Consider the following 12,023-nt stretch of genomic DNA (forward strand, 5'->3'; position numbering starts at 1 on the left):
CCCCATGATCCCCTATTGCCTGGGGGCCCCATGAGTTGTCAGTCCACCCCTGATACAGTGTATAGCTTTGCTTCTACAAGAGCCAGTAATTTGAAGGTTTCAGATGTCGCAGCCCACTTTCCAAAAAGAGCCCATATTGTCAAGGAGTGTTGTAACTTTTAGGAAGATTTAACAATTCTGTGTAAGGAGAGATTTTTTTTAAATATATGTAGTTATGTATTTTGATATTGGTACCTGTCCTCCATGACAGTGCCCAGGCAGATTTGCTCATACTTAGCTCAGACCAGAGGCCACCTCCAAGCATTTTTCTTTTTTTTTTTTATACAGGAGACCTCTTTCCCTTCAGATCTTATCCAGTAATAGGCCATCCTCAATAATGTAATAATGAGTGTAGTGCTGATATAATGGCATCAGTGCCACTCTCTATATCATTATAGTGGGAATACCGTAGCACCATAGTGATGCCCTCTCAAAGGGTGGATCCATTACCCCTGCACTCTCAATATGTTGTCGGGTATCTTTGAACCCTGAAGACATTTTGTTGCAGAGAAGAGGTACTATAAAAGAAAGTACCAGAAAGCAAGTGAGTATTGCAGCCATGGCTGATTTTCATTTTTAATCATGGATCGGCTATTATTAAAGTGATTGTAAAGGTTCATATTTTTTTTTAATAACAAACATGCTATGTATATATACACAATAATTTTGCACAGAATAGCATTGATCCTCCTCTTCTCGGCTCCCCGGCCAGAACTCCTGGCCCCTCCCCATTGCTGAGTGCTCCCAGGGGCTCTGAGGGCCCCCGTCCATGCTCGGTCCTGGGCCACCTCTGTGTGTTTATGAGATGGGGGCCACCCCCCCTGCTACCTCCCCATTGTCTGTGATTGACAGCACCAGGAGCCAATGTCCAGTGAGGAGAGAGAGGCCCAGGAAAGCTTCTGTTCTCGTGCACATTGCTGGATCAGTCTCAGGCTTACATGAGTGTAAGGGAACAAGGGGGGAGCTGCACACTGCAAAACCTTCAGCCTTTAGAACCACTTTCATAATTTTTTTATTTTTTAATTATCCTATAGAATTGGCCTTTAACCTGAATTCTCCGTAATCTATTTCAAACAGATTTTCAAGAGTTCCTCACTTCTAAGGTGCAATCTCCCTTCTTTGCTTGCTGTCTTTGGCAGGTTTGAACATGATTGTGAGAAACTTCTAAGTACCAATGATTTACTACATAAAGTATATGAGAAATCAGGGAGGCTATGTGTTTGGGAATCCTCCCTACGTTACAGGTAAGAAAAAAGTAGAGGTTCCCGATCACCAAAGAGTGGTGAAGGCTGATAATCTTACAATCATGCCTAGATGAAAAAGAGAACCATTTAGATGGTAGGGTTTGTTCCCTGTATTCATTTCATAGCTAATTTCTACTAGTCTGAACTTTTAAAGAGCTTGTCCACTTTAGTTTAATATGGATTCTTGCTACTGTATCCTCCATGTTACTAAGGCCTCATTTTTATTTCATATCCTGGAATTGTTTCCAAATGTTGTTCATCATTTGGTTTTGTGGACTAAATCAGACATGCATTTCTACTGTATATCTCTTTTGCCCTTTAGTGAGTAGAGACCTCTTCATGGGAATTCCAGGTTCAGCTTTTATCCATAATGTCTCAGTCTATCTGTCATATTCTCCACAATGTAAAAAAATTAAAATATCTACGGAAAGAAAGACCAATAGCCATAGTAGATGGTAGGAGCTAGAAACCTTGGTAAGAAGATATTATCGTGATTGTACCTGAGAATCAAGAGACCAGCCATCTACTCAAACATATCAACTACAAAAGGAAATTACCAATTGTCAGTATAATTATATATTATATAAATAATTAAACAAATACTGTAAATCTATTTAAAAGGCCATATTAAAAAAAAAGCCTTAGGGACATCAGTTGGTTGGCAGGACAGATGTGGCAATCTACAATGGAAAGGGAGACCCTGTTATAACATGCATAGCATAGGGTAGGAGCTAGAAACCTTGGTAAGAAGATCTCATCATGATGGTACCTGAGATATATGACAATCAAGTGACCAATGCAGACAACTTTCCTCTACTCAAAAATATCAATTATAAAATGAAATCATCGATAGTGTACAAACAAAAATCACCAATTGTTAGTATAATATAATTAAATATATATATAAATAATTGAACAAATCCTGTAAAGCTGTTAAAAAGGCCATATTAAAAGAAGAGCCTTATGGACATCAGTTGGTTGACAGGGCAGATGTGGCAGTCTACATCGGAAAGGGAGACCCTGTCATATTATACATAGCATAGGGTAGGAGCTAGAAACCTTGGTAAGAAGATCTCATTATGATGGTACCTTAGATATTTGACAATCAAGTGACCAATGCAGCCAACTTTCAACTACTCAAAAATGTCAACCACAAACAAAAATCACCAATTGTTAGTATAATAAAATTATATAGTATATACATAATTGAACAAATCCTGTAAAGCTGTGAAAAAGGCCATATTAAAAGAAGAGCCTTATGAACATCAGTTGGTTGACAGGGCAGCTGTGGCAGTCTACATCAGAAAGGGAGACCCTGTCATATTATGCATAGCATAGGGTAGGAGCTAGAAACCTTGGTAAGAAGATCTCATTATGATGGTACCTGAGATATATGACAATCAAGTGACCAATGCAACCAATTTGCATCTACTCAAAAATGTCAACCACAAACAAAAATCACCAATTGTTAGTATAATAAAATTATATAGTATATAAATAATTGAACAAATCCTGTAAAGCTGTTAAAAAGGCCATATTCAAAGAAGAACCTTTTGGACATCAGTTGGTTGACAGGGCAGATGTGGCAGTCTACATCGGAAAGGGAGACCCTGTCCTATTATGCATAGCATAGGGTAGGAGCTAGAAACCTTGGTAAGAAGATCTCATTATGATGGTACCTGAGATATATGACAATCAAGTGACCAATGCAGCCAATTTTCATCTACTCAAAAATGTCAACTACAAACAAAATCACTAAATGTTAGTATAATAGAATTATATAGTATATACATAATTGAACAAATCCAGTAAAGCTATTAAAAATGCCATATTAAAAGAAGAGCCTTATGGACATCAGTTAGTTGGCAGGCAGGGGCGGACTGACCATTTGGAAACTGGGGCACTGCCCGAGGGCCCGGGGTCAGTAGGGGGCCCCATAAGATGCCCCTGGTACCTTTTTCATAGGCTTTTTTGAGTTTGGGCAAAGACACAGGGGCCCCATGATCCCCTATTGCCCAGGGGCCCCATGAGTTGTCAGTCCGCCCCTGTTGGCAGGGCAGATGTGGCAGTGTACATCAGAAAGGTAGACCCTGTCCTATTATGCATAGCATAGGGTAGGAGCTAGAAACCTTGGTAAGAAGATCTCATCATGACAGTACCTGAGATATATGAGAATCAATTGACCAATGCAACCAATTTGCATCTACTCAAAAATGTCAACTATAAAATGAAATCATCGATAGTCAGTATCATATAATTATACAGTACATAAATAATTGAACAGATATTGTAAAACTGTTAAAAAATCCATTTTAAAAGAAAAACCTTATAGACATCAGTTGGCTGCAAATGGAATCAGTTGGCAGACATGGAAGTAAAGTCAGCCATCCATGGTTCAAAATTCGTCCAGTTCAGCAGGGATCATCTCAATTTCAATCCATGTATGGGCACCCTGGTTTTACACAAGTTGATCTATTGCTCGACCTGTGTACCACCAGCCAGTTAGGTTTTTCCCAAACAATTAGTGAGCCAGCTATAGCCAGAAACTCTGATCATTGTATTCTGCTTACCTGGAAGGCTCCTCACCAGAAAAACACAATAGTACTATGGTGGGGGATTTTGCCCATCAACATTGTGTTGATGGGGGGAATCATTCAATTTTCCATGGGTGGAAGGAAAGAAAATTGCATGATCTATAGCCTGCTGTAGTTTGCTAAAGAAAAGCTGAGCTCAGCATTCCATGTCCTAGTATGGGACCCAGTCATATTATTTGAACAGTCTGCGTTTTTTGTTACAGTCATTGAATATACTGTACATGCCCTGTGCTATTTGTTGCCACAAAAGGAAGATCTAATGATAATTAGGCTTCATACTGCAAGTGTGTACCTTGTTTTTTGCTTAGCTCTTATTGTTCCATTATTACAAAGCTGCTTTGTCATTTGAGAAGACACTAAGCTCCCAATTTCTGTTTAGGGAAATCAGGTGGTTATGTGCTTGTGCAAGCATGCTCCAAGCTTACACATGCATATTTCTGACAAATGTAACCTTGCATAGAACATTGGGGAGAAGACAAAGAATCCAACTACACGTAACAGGCAGGGTTTTATTAAAAGTCATGAAGAACATTTCTGCCTTGCAACGGCAATGACAATATTTGCAAGTTAATGTTCCTTTGGAAACTACTGGTAAGATGTCATTTAAATATGACTTAGAAGGCAAAGAGTGCAGCCTGAGTAAATTTTTAAAAAATAGAATTTAATCCACAGCTGCTTATGAAGGCGTGTGAAGATCGGTCAAACACAAACGACTCGCCTGTGTATACTTCTATGCAAGTCTCCTAGAGCTGTAGAATTCTCAATGGTCCATCTGCCCCAATAACCAAGGTGATCGTGTGTCTATGAGTTATCTCCGACTTTTTTTTACTCTTGCAAGAAGTAGTTGACATTTTTGATATTATATTTCAAAAAACCTCCTGCGCTTACATGGAATCCTAACCTTAAAAAAAAGCTGCTGACACTAAACTTATACCCAAAATAAGTGAATGATCAATTAAAATAAACAGTGCAGCGCTAATAAAAAATATATAGATATAGATATCCAGTGAAATAAGTGATACAATAATCAAACTCAATATACACCCCTAAGAGTATATATCCAAAATAATCAATAAATATATAATAGTGTCATGCGTGTATTCCCTCATAGGGAATACCTAGTGCAAGAAGTGACAGATATAATTAGAGATGAGCGAAGAAATGAAAAATTCGATTCGACTGATTCGGCGAATTCGTGGACAATATTCGATTCGAGTCGAATAAATTCGCTGTGAATTTAACTTAAAAAAGGGTGTTTCTAGGCTTCAGAGAGACTTAATATTAGTGCAGAACACTGTACCTTTAATTTAAATGCCCTTGGAGTCTGCTGGGGAAGAGAAATAATACTGTCAGTCAGTATGACATGCAGATGAGTGCCGTCGATCTTAGAATCACCGCACACTTCACTCATTTGGGCAGTCACGGGGCCAAAACCAGAGTGTGGAGCCACAGTGTGGCGGTGGAGGCAGCAGCAATGGGAGGCCATACAGCACCCTATGACAAAAATGGAAACCACCAGCAGTGTGAGGAGACCTGAAAGTGGCACATGGCAGAGTGTGGCGATAGAGACAGCAGCAATGGGAGGCCGTACAGGGACCCATGACACACTCTGGACCTGGCAGCAGCATGAGGAGGCGGTACAGGGGCCCATGACAGATTATGGGCCTGGCAGCAGCATGAGGAGTCGGTACAGGGGCCCATGGCAGATTACGGGCCTGGCAGCAGCAATGGGAGGCCGTACAGGGACCCATGACACACTCTGGACCTGGCAGCAGCATGGGGAGGCGGTACAGGGGCCCATGACAGATTACGGGCCTGGCAGCAGCATGAGGAGTCGGTACGGGGGCCCATGACACACTCTGGACCTGGCAGCAGCATGAGGAGGCGGTACAGGGGCGCATGACAGATTACGAGCCTGGCAGCAGCAACTTGGACAGGAGGACGTTCAGCTTCTGCACCGTCGGGTGCGTGCTCGCAAACTGTTGTCTCTTGGAAACGGATTCCAAGAAAGACTGCTGACGGAATCCGTGAAGAGGAGTAGCAGGAGAAGGAGCATCTGAACGAGCGGAATATGCCAACAAGCGACAACAGTGGCCCATGACAGATTACGGGCCTGGCAGCAGCATGAGGAGTCGGTACGGGGGCCCATGGCAGATTACGGGCCTGGCAGCAGCTATGGGAGGCCCGTAATCTGCCAGCACCCTATGACAAAAAATGGAACCCACCAGCAGTGTGAGGAGACCTGAAAGTGGCACATGGCAGAGTGTGGCGATGGAGACAGCAGCAATGGGAGGCCGTACAGGGACCCATGAGAGACTCTGGACCTGGCAGCAGCATGAGGAGGCGGTATAGGGGCCCATGGCAGATTAGGGGCCTGGCAGCAGCTATGGGAGGCCCGTAATCTGCCAGCACCCTATGACAAAAAATGGAACACACCAGCAGTGTGAGGAGACCTGAAAGTGGCACATGGCAGAGTGTGGCGATGGAGGCAGCAGCAATGGGAGGCCGTACAGGGACCCATGAGAGACTCTGGACTTGGCAGCAGCATGAGGAGGCGGTATAGGGGCCCATGGCAGATTAGGGGCCTGGCAGCAGCTATGGGAGGCCCGTAATCTGCCAGCACCCTATGACAAAAAATGGAACACACCAGCAGTGTGAGGAGACCTGAAAGTGGCACATGTTTGGGGCATGATTCATGGCGGATTTAGTCAGTTGTGTCAGGAACTGGTGGTTTGAAATCCAGACTAATCCACGCCTGATTCATTTTCACAAACGTGAGTCTCTCCACACTTTGGGTGGACAGTCGTGTCCTCCGCGGAGTTGCAATACCTCCTGCCGCACTAAACACGCGCTCCGATGCCACGCTACTGGCCGGGCATGACAGCCTTTCAAGGGCAAATTCAGCTAGTTGGGGCCAAAGGTCAAGTTTCGTTGCCCAGTAGTCAAGGGGATTGTCTACCTCGGTTGGCAGGGTGCTGTCCAAGTAGGCCTAAGCCTGTTGTTTGAGGTCCTGCTCCAGGTCCACCTGATGCTGCTGCTGCTGCTGCGGCTGGTTAGTAGTTTCCTCACTGCGCTGGTGAAGAAAGCTACTCATCATCGACTGCAGACTGAGGCAGCCGCTGCTGGTGGAGCTGCCACTGCTCCTACCACCCCACCCCTCCCCTGCTGCCATGGCAGCGGAACACGAGCGCACAGGGCCCACAGTGTCTGAGGATGGACGTTGGCGCAGACAGGCAGAGACCAGCTGACTACATAGGTGTTTTTTATAGTACGTTATTTTGGCCTCCCTCTCAGCAGGTGTGAAAAAGGCCACCATTTTTGAACGGTAGCGAGGGTCCAACAAGGTGGACAGCCAAAAGTCATCCCTCTGTCTGATGGTTATTATTCGGCTGTCGCTACGCAAGCAACCGAGCATGCTATGGGCCATTTGTGCCAAGGAATGCGAGGGACTCCCTGCCTCCATCTCCACAGCATACTGCCACGGTGCGTCTAGGTCCTCTGTCTCCTCTTCCTCCTCCTCTACCAGATGCTCCTGCTCCTCCACTCCTGTCCGCTGAGTGGAAAAACCACCCATTTCACTCAATAATTCCTGAGCACCAATGTCCTCCTCTACCTCCTCCTCTTCTTCCAGTCCTGCCCCCACAGGGGCCATGTGGCATTGAGATCTGTGCGCCACGTCTACCGCACCCTGACCAGCCATTGTTAACAGCATTTGTTCCAGGACGTGCAACAGAGGAATGACGTCGTTCATCCCATAGTCCTGCCGACTCACGAATAGCGTGGCCTCCTCAAAGGGCCTGAGCAAGCGCAGGTGTCACGCATGAGCTGCCAATGGCTGACATCTAAGTTACACAGGGAGTACCTTTATCTGCTTTTAACATCAGGAAATCTGTGATGGCCTTTTGCTGTTCGTAAAGGCGGTCTAACATATGTAGGGTTGAATTCCACCTTGTTGCAACGTCACAGCATGAGGAGTCGGTATAGGGGCCCATGGCAGATTAGGGGCCTGGCAGCAGTTATGGGAGGCCCATAATCTGCCAGCACCCTATGACAAAAAATGGAACACACCAGCAGTGTGAGGAGACCTGAAAGTGGCACATGGCAGAGTGTGGCGATGGAGACAGCAGCAATGGGAGGCCGTACAGGGACCCATGAGAGACTCTGGACCTGGCAGCAGCATGAGGAGGCGGTATATAGGGGCCTACGGCAGATTAGGGGCCTGGCAGCAGCTATAGGAGGCCCGTAATCTGCCAGCACCCTATGTCAAAAAATTCAACACACCAGCAGTGTGTGAGGAGACCTGAAAGTGGCACATGGCAGAGTGTGGCGATGGAGACAGCAGCAATGGGAGGCCGTACAGGGACCCATGACAGACTCTGGACTTGGCAGCAGCATGAGGAGGCGGTATATAGGGGCTTATGGCAGATTAGGGGCCTGGCAGCAGCTATAGGAGGCCCGTAATCTGCCAGCACCCTATGTCAAAAAATTCAACACACCAGCAGTGTGAGGAGACCTGAAAGTGGCACATGGCAGAGTGTGGCGATGGAGACAGCAGCAATGGGAGGCCGTACAGGGACCCATGACAGACTCTGAACTTGGCAGCAGCATGAGGAGGCGGTATATAGGGGCCCATGGCAGATTAGGGGCCTGGCAGCAGCTATAGGAGGCCCGTAATCTGCCAGCACCCTATGTCAAAAAATTCAACACACCAGCAGTGTGAGGAGACCTGAAAGTGGCACATGGCAGAGTGTGGCGATGGAGACAGCAGCAATGGGAGGCCGTACAGGGACCCATGACAGACTCTGGACTTGGCAGCAGCATGAGGAGGCGGTATATAGGGGCCCATGGCAGATTAGGGGCCTGGCAGCAGCTATGGGAGGCCCGTAATCTGCCAGCACCCTATGTCAAAAAATTCTACACACCAGCAGTGTGTGAGGAGACCTGAAAGTGGCACATGGCAGAGTGTGGCGATGGAGACAGCAGCAATGGGAGGCCGTACAGGGACCCATGACAGACTCTGGACTTGGCAGCAGCATGAGGAGGCGGTATATAGGGGCCCATGGCAGATTAGGGGCCTGGCAGCAGCTATGGGAGGCCCGTAATCTGCCAGCACCCTATGTCAAAAAATTCAACACACCAGCAGTGTGTGAGGAGACCTGAAAGTGGCACATGGCAGAGTGTGGCGATGGAGAAAGCAGCAATGGGAGGCCGTACAGGGACCCATGAGAGACTCTGGACCTGGCAGCAGCATGAGGAGGCGGTATATAGGGGCCTATGGCAGATTAGGGGCCTGGCAGCAGCTATGTGAGGCCCGTAATCTGCCTGCACCCTATGTCAAAAAATTAAACACACCAGCAGTGTGAAGAGACCTGAAAGTGGCACATGGCAGAGTGTGGCGATGGAGACAGCAGCAATGGGAGGCCGTACAGGGACCATGACAGACTCTGGACTTGGCAGCAGCATGAGGAGGCGGTATATAGGGGCCCATGGCAGATTAGGGGCCTGGCAGCAGCTATGTGAGGCCCGTAATCTGCCTGCACCCTATGTCAAAAAATTTAACACACCAGCAGTGTGAAGAGACCTGAAAGTGGCACATGGCAGCAGAGTGTGGCGATGGAGACAGCAGCAATGGGAGGCCGTACAGGGACCCATGAGAGACTCTAGACTTGGCAGCAGCATGAGGAGGCGGTATATAGGGGCCCATGGCAGATTAGGGGCCTGGCAGCAGCTATGTGAGGCCCGTAATCTGCCTGCACCCTATGTCAAAAAATTAAACACACCAGCAGTGTGAAGAGACCTGAAAGTGGCACATGGCAGCAGAGTGTGGCGATGGAGACAGCAGCAATGGGAGGCCGTACAGGGACCCATGAGAGACTCTAGACTTGGCAGCAGCATGAGGAGGCGGTATATAGGGGCCCATGGCAGATTAGGGGCCTGGCAGCAGCTATGTGAGGCCCGTAATCTGCCTGCACCCTATGTCAAAAAATTAAACACACCAGCAGTGTGAAGAGACCTGAAAGTGGCACATGGCAGCAGAGTGTGGCGATGGAGACAGCAGCAATGGGAGGCCGTACAGGGACCATGACAGACTCTGGACTTGGCAGCAGCATGAGGAGGCGGTATATAGGGGCCCATGGCAGATTAGGGGCCTGGCAGCAGCTATGTGAGGCCCGTAATCTGCCTGCACCCTATGTCAAAAAATTTAACACACCAGCAGTGTGAAGAGACCTGAAAGTGGCACATGGCAGCAGAGTGTGGCGATGGAGACAGCAGCAATGGGAGGCCGTACAGGGACCATGACAGACTCTGGACTTGGCAGCAGCATGAGGAGGCGGTATATAGGGGCCCATGGCAGATTAGGGGCCTGGCAGCAGCTATGTGAGGCCCGTAATCTGCCTGCACCCTATGTCAAAAAATTTAACACACCAGCAGTGTGAAGAGACCTGAAAGTGGCACATGGCAGCAGAGTGTGGCGATGGAGACAGCAGCAATGGGAGGCCGTACAGGGACCCATGAGAGACTCTAGACTTGGCAGCAGCATGAGGAGGCGGTATATAGGGGCCCATGGCAGATTAGGGGCCTGGCAGCAGCTATGTGAGGCCCGTAATCTGCCAGCACCCTATGTCAAAAAATTTAACACACCAGCAGTGTGAAGAGACCTGAAAGTGGCACATGGCATGAGAGACTCTGGACCTGGCAGCAGCAGGAGGAGGCGGTATAGGGGCCCATGGCTGATTAGGGGCCTGGCAGCAGCTATGTGAGGCCCGTTATCTTGCAGCACCCTATGTCAAAAAATTTAACACACCAGCAGTGTGAAGAGACCTGAAAGTGGCACATGGCAGCAGAGTGTGGCGATGGAGACAGCAGCAATGGGAGGCCGTACAGGGACCCATGAGAGACTCTGGACCTGGCAGCAGCAGGAGGAGGTGGTATATAGGGGCCCATGGCAGATTAGGGGCCTGGCAGCAGCTATGTGAGGCCCGTAATCTGCCTGCACCCTATGTCAAAAAATTTAACACACCAGCAGTGTGAAGAGACCTGAAAGTGGCACATGGCAGCAGAGTGTGGCGATGGAGACAGCAGCAATGGGAGGCCGTACAGGGACCATGACAGACTCTGGACTTGGCAGCAGCATGAGGAGGCGGTATATAGGGGCCCATGGCAGATTAGGGGCCTGGCAGCAGCTATGTGAGGCCCGTAATCTGCCTGCACCCTATGTCAAAAAATTTAACACACCAGCAGTGTGAAGAGACCTGAAAGTGGCACATGGCAGCAGAGTGTGGCGATGGAGACAGCAGCAATGGGAGGCCGTACAGGGACCATGACAGACTCTGGACTTGGCAGCAGCATGAGGAGGCGGTATATAGGGGCCCATGGCAGATTAGGGGCCTGGCAGCAGCTATGGGAGGCCCGTAATCTGCCAGCACCCTATGTCAAAAAATTTAACACACCAGCAGTGTGAAGAGACCTGAAAGTGGCACATGGCATGAGAGACTCTGGACCTGGCAGCAGCAGGAGGAGGCGGTATAGGGGCCCATGGCTGATTAGGGGCCTGGCAGCAGCTATGTGAGGCCCGTTATCTTGCAGCACCCTATGTCAAAAAATTTAACACACCAGCAGTGTGAAGAGACCTGAAAGTGGCACATGGCAGCAGAGTGTGGCGATGGAGACAGCAGCAATGGGAGGCCGTACAGGGACCCATGAGAGACTCTGGACCTGGCAGCAGCAGGAGGAGGTGGTATATAGGGGCCCATGGCAGATTAGGGGCCTGGCAGCAGCTATGTGAGGCCCGTAATCTGCCTGCACCCTATGTCAAAAAATTTAACACACCAGCAGTGTGAAGAGACCTGAAAGTGGCACATGGCAGCAGAGTGTGGCGATGGAGACAGCAGCAATGGGAGGCCGTACAGGGACCCATGAGAGACTCTGGACCTGGCAGCAGCAGGAGGAGGTGGTATATAGGGGCCTATGGCAGATTAGGGGCCTGGCAGCAGCTATAGGAGGCCCGTAATCTGCCAGCACCCTATGTCAAAAAATTCAACACACCAGCAGTGTGAGGAGACCTGAAAGTGGCACATGTTTGAGGCATGATTCATGGCGGATTTAGTCAGTTGTGTCAGGAACTGGTGGTTTGAAATCCAGACTA

The 12,023-nt window shown here is 48.2% G+C and overlaps 1 protein-coding gene across 3 annotated transcripts in view; it reads right to left on the reverse strand.

Annotated features, from left to right (window-relative positions):
- CDH8 (cadherin 8) overlaps nucleotides 1-12,023 on the reverse strand; it is a 632,421-nt gene that overhangs the window by 589,028 nt on the left and 31,370 nt on the right. The window lies entirely within an intron of this gene.

Source organism: Staurois parvus, unplaced genomic scaffold, assembly GCF_062004578.1.
Source record: "Staurois parvus isolate SC_StPar_1 unplaced genomic scaffold, SC_StPar_1.0 ptg000498l, whole genome shotgun sequence".
Lineage (NCBI taxonomy): Eukaryota > Metazoa > Chordata > Amphibia > Anura > Ranidae > Staurois > Staurois parvus.